Below are 6,000 nucleotides of genomic sequence, written 5' to 3' on the forward strand. Positions count from 1 at the left end.
TCTCTCTCTCTCTCTCTCTCTCTCTGCCTGCCTCTCTGCCTATTTGTGATTTCTGACTGCCAAATAAGTAAATAAATCTTTTTAAAAAATGCACATTCAACTGGAGAAAAAGGAAGTTACTGACAGTTGAAGTGCAAGCCCCTTCCTAAGAACCAACAAAATAACCACAAAGTTAAACTGAAGAGACTTTAGGAGAAACCAATGAGGATTTCCAAACTTTGAAGTGAAATAACCAGAACTAAAGTGGGTCATGGATCAGACAGGGAGCTCTACTGGTCAAGATTCAATTAAAGAAGCAGAATCACTAGGAAATATAGATGATAGGTAAGTAGGTAGGTGGATAGACAGATGGGATAATGTAGATAGCTAAAGATAGTTATACTGAGATATGATTCACACACATGCACACACACACACACACACACACACACACACAGACACACAGTGCTTTGTTACAGGAATTTGATCTCAACTATAGAGCTGGTCCAGAAGTCTTTTAAGGCTGTGGATTTTTTTTTTAAAGATTTAATTTATTTATTTGAGAGACAGAGATCACAAGTAGGCAGAGAAGCAGGCAGAGAGAGAGGAGGAAGCACGCTCCCTGCTGAGCAGAAAACCCGATGTGGGCTCCATCCCAGGACCCTGGGATCATGATCTGTGCAGAAGGCAGAGGCTTTAACCCACTGAGCCACCCAGGCGCCCCAAGGCTGTGGATTTTACCTGACAATAGAGTTTGGAGTTCACAGGGTAGGCATCTGGGAAGAGAAGATGGATCTAAAGTGCAGGGGAGAAACGACAAACTGGACCCCCAAAACAGGACCTGAAACCCACAACGATGAACTGAAAACAGTGTCAGTTCTCACTGCCTCTGGTCTTGATGGAATGAGCATCCCACAGGGAGAAACTGGCACCTGGCTTAGGAGTTGGAAAAGCTGAAGGAGGATCCAGGGGGAGTTGGAATTGTTGCAGACCTACAAGGTGAGCTAGCAGGTGAGTGCAAATGTATGTGAACTATTAAAAAAAAAAAAGGCCATGCTCATTTTTGCCCTTTAAATCTCATACATGAATGTCTCTAGTGGCTCACCCTAGCTGGAAACATACAGGAAAGAGAATTCTGGGAAATGTAGTTCAGCCCAGCCAGTTGATCCATTAAAAAAACCACACAGGAGCACTTGGTTCCATTTCACCAGTGCAAATCAGCCATTATTAAGTGGAGTGGCAATGGGAAACCACTAAGAGCAGAGCTAGTCAAGTGGCAGGAACTTGTGTCCCATGAAGTTGGGTAGACCCTGTAAAATACTTGTACTTAACATGAATATCTGGCCAAAGGGAAACAGAGTATTAGTGCTCTGGATACAGAAGTTTAGCTTCCAGTACAACAGCTTCAGTAGACAGAGTGGAGGGACACTAGAGAGAGGAAGTTCTTCTGCTTGGATTTTTCAGCGTTTCAATATTCTTCTCATGGGCCCTAGGATTCTGGTTTACCAAAATTTATATTAACCAGACTACAACTGAAAAGAGAAGGATAACAACAACCTGGGGACAATGAGGGAACCAAGCAGAATACACCTTCCCTGTTTATGGAGGAAAACCAGACCTGAGAGGACCTTTTCTCTTTAAGGACAATAAATAGAAAGAAAGTGAACACAAGGGGATAGGAAAGGATTCTAAAAAATGAAAAATGGAGAAAACAGCTTTAAGATGGGTAAGAAGAACATATTTTAAAATAGATTTTCTGCCAGAACATATTCTCTATTCTCTCTTACATTACATTACCAGAACACATCTGCTTAGTTTTCTCAAAAAAAAAAAAAAAATCTTAACTCTATGAAATAAGATACAAAAGATGATATAGAATAGCAGACTGAGTTGGAAAGAAATCTGATTTTGAGGGAGGCAGAAATGTATAAAGGGAGTGGATGGTTTAAGGACAAACATAATTAAATTGTGAAATGATGTATATTAAATCTGTATTAGGGGCACTTGGGTGGCTCAGTGGGTTAAAGCCTCTGTCTTCAGCTCAGGCCATGATCCCAGGGTCCTGGGATAGAGCCCGCATCAGGCTTTTTGCTCAGCAGGGAGCCTGCTCCGCGCCCCCCTGCCCCGCCTACCTACCTCTCTGCCTACTTGTGATCTCTGTCTGTCAAATAAATAAAATCTTTTTAAAAATCTGTATTAAAAGCAGTAAAGTTCATATTTATTTTTACAATTTTGATAATTTATATTGTGGGATGTTTAAAATAGATGCAAAAGTGGAGGCTAATTGAATTTAAATAAAAAATAAAATAAAATAAAACAAAAGCTTAAGCAACCCCCCCAACACACCCCCAGCCAGAAAAACAAAAAGCATGATGTGCCAGGGTATCAATTTTCTTAAGGATTTTTCCTGGCAATTATCTCATTATTGTGAGGAAACAAAATAATTCCCAGGATCATTTGAGCTCTAATATTCTTTCATTTTGTAAAAGAGCTTAAGAGTAACTAGAAATCTCATGATGCTTTACAATTTAAAACAATAGTTAACCTTGAAAAAAAGTGGAAGGATTGATGTAATAATCATCATTCCACTTAGTTGCCAATATTTTATGAATCGTTTTAAACTGAGCCTGGGTGGCTCAACTGATTAAGCAACTGACTCTTTATTTCAGCTCATGTCGTGAGACTGAGCCCTTCATCAGGCTTTGCTCAGTGTGAAGCCTGCTTGGGATTCTCTCTCTGCCCCTCCCCTGCTCCCTCGTGTGTATGTGCATGTGTGTGTGTGTGTGCCTGTGCACACATGCTCTCTCTCTCTAAAAAAAAAAAAAAACCAAAGCAAAACAAAACCTCTTTCCCTCTTTTTTTTTTACTAAAATATTTTAAATCAAATTCCAAAGCTAAAAAATTTTTTTTTAAAAATTCCAAAGCTAATATAATCTCACCTGTAAATATTTCAGTAAGTAACTCTCTCACATGAAGTCATTCTTTATTCTTTTTTTAAAAAAATGTAACCATAATTCCATCATCACACTGAATAGGACTTATAATACTTAGTACATCTAATACCCAGATGATGTTCAGAATATCCTCGACTGTCTCAACAATTATTTCTTCAAGTACTTGGTTTATTTAATCAGAATCCAAACCCAATCCACACATTACCTTTAAGTCATATGTCTATAAAGAATTGAACTGACACCAAAGGAAACTAAAATAGTAATAGGGAGGAAATACCCGAGAAGCTTGCTGAAATTACAAAGGAAAGGATAAAGAGATGAAAATGACAAGCAAGAAGCTAGTGATAATGTAAGAGAGAATAGAGAACCTACATATGGATGATTGGTGTTACAAAGATAAATCACGAACACTTGAACAAGCAATAATCAAGGCTATAACAATGAATACTGATTTTAATAAGCTAAAGAAAGAACTGTCTGTGTCTTTCATTAGATGGAAAGAGTTAACTGAAATTTAATGAAAATACACTAATATGTGAGCTAGCTATTCTCAACTTGAAGTTCTCCGTGGATGAGTTTCAGGGTATTAATGAAATCTTAAAATCAGACCAAAAAAAAAAAAAAAAGCTTGTGGTTATATTTAATCCTCCACATCTTGACATTAATACTTACTTTTTAAACAAATGACACATGGTTTTGTTACGATAGTTAACTACTGCTGTATAATGAAATGTCCAAAATTAAGCAGATTAAAACACAGCAATTAATTCTCATGATTTTGTAGGTTGACTGGGAGGTTCCTCTGATAACTTTAAATCAGTAAAAGGGTCATCTGGATTAAAGGTCCAAATCATCCCACTTTTATGTCAGACAGTTGGTTCAGACTTTGGCTGGGGCATCTTGATTTTCCTCTGTGGGATCTCTATACTGTAAATCAGGGGGCACAAAACTATGGCCCACAGGCTAAAACCAGTCCTTTGCCTATTTCTATAGATACCTGATTTATTGGAATATGGCCATATTCATTTATTTACATGTTACCTATGGCTGCTTTCACACTACAATTGCAGAAATGAACAGTTACAACAGAGACTACAAAGTGGTGCCTGGCTGGCTTAGTCAGTGGAGCCTGCAAACCTTGATCTTGGGGTTGTGAGTTCAAGCCCCACATTGGGTATAAGGGTTACCCGAGAATAAAATCTTTAAAACAAACAAATCAGAAACTCTAAAGCCCAAAAGCCAAAAATATTTACATTAATATATACATTTTAGATGTATTTTATTAAATAAAAATGGTTGGGGCGCCTGGGTGGCTCAGTGGGTTAAGCCGCTGCCTTCGGCTCAGGTCATGATCTCAGGATCCTGGGATCGAGCCCCGCCTCGGGCTCTCTGCTCAGCAGGGAGCCTGCTTCTTCCTCTCTCTCTGCATGCCTCTCTGCCTGCTTGTGATCTCTGTCTGTCAAATAAATAAACAAAATCTTAAAAAAAAAAGGTTTATTTAAATATAATAATATTATAATAATAAGCATAATTTATGATATTATAATTCATAATAATTATAGTAAAAATAATAAATAAGCTATTAATGAATGATCATAATAAATAAATAAATAATGACTATAATAAATATAATCTATAATATAATTTATAGTAATCATAAAATTATCATTTATAGTAATTATAAAATTATAATTTATAATTATAAAACAATAACATGGTTTATTTAATAAACTTTTATTAATAAAATTTAAATTTATTGATATTAATAAAATTATTGCATTAATATGGGGATTTTCACAGAAAAAGTTTTTGGACTCCTCTTTTAGTTCACTGATCTTTAGATCATAGGCTGGCATATAGGAGGAGTCTTATTCTTATCCAAATCAGATGAGATAATAAAATATTGGATCTCATGCTATAGTTGTATCAAATTTCTAGAGGTCTTGGGAAGGAACTAAGTGTCTAATGCATAATGGAGAAATGTCAGTAATTATGACCAGAGGATGGATGGGAGTAAATACAGCCACAGATTCTTGGAAGAATCTCCCATGGAGAATTGTAGTCTATTTCCCACCCACTCAGTCTGGGTGTGTCTTGTAATGACCAATAGAATGTGACGGAAGTGAACACTGTCACAAAAGTCCAGTCTAACCTAATGGAGGGATGAGAGGCTGCATGGAAGGAAACTGACACCACAGCTGACAGCTAGGAACAACCTCTAGACATGTGAGTGTAATGTGTAACTCTCAGCCCAGCTGATCATCCAACCGAATGCAGTTGTGCAAGGAGCACATGGAACAAGCAGGGAGACTACCTAGCTCACCCACAGAATCATGGCAAATAATAAATCATTGCATCTTTAAGCCACTATATTTTAGTGTTCTGCTAAATATAAAATATTTGCTAAATATAAAACATAAACAAAAAAACCCTAGAAGCATTTAGATAGAACTAAGTTGTCTCTGAAGAAATAAAAATAATGCTATCCCCAGATATATAATATTATTTATCAGATGATAATAGGGTAATATCTACAGAATTTAGAAGAAAATAGTTATTGGTAAAATGTAAAACGTAGGGTTGCCTGGGCGGCTCAGTGGGCTAAGCCTCTGCCTTCAGCTCAGGTCATGATCTCAGGGTCCTGGGATCGAGTCCCACAACCGGCTCTCTGCATAGCAGGGAGCCTGCTTCCCCTGCCCCCCAACCTGCCTCTCTGCCGATTTGTGATCTCTGTCAAATAAATAAATAAAATCTTTAAAAAAAAAAAGAATGTATCCTAGAATCAATGAGATACAGTAAGACTGGGAAAAGTAGGATCCAAATAGCTCTTAGAAAATCAGAAGTAAACATTAAAGACCTATTCTTTGGGCTCTTATTATTTGATGAAAATATATTCTCATCATTTGAAAGGAACATACCTGCCCCTCTTAACTTAAGGACATATAAAGTAAAAAATAAACATGTATCTTTAAGAATAATGAATAGCTTCAAAGTAGTATGGTACATGCCAGCAAGCTTGAAAGTTAAAGAAAAAGAGTTCCATTGTGACTATTTTTTCTTACATGCT

Source organism: Lutra lutra, chromosome 7, assembly GCF_902655055.1.
Source record: "Lutra lutra chromosome 7, mLutLut1.2, whole genome shotgun sequence".
Classification (NCBI taxonomy): domain Eukaryota; kingdom Metazoa; phylum Chordata; class Mammalia; order Carnivora; family Mustelidae; genus Lutra; species Lutra lutra.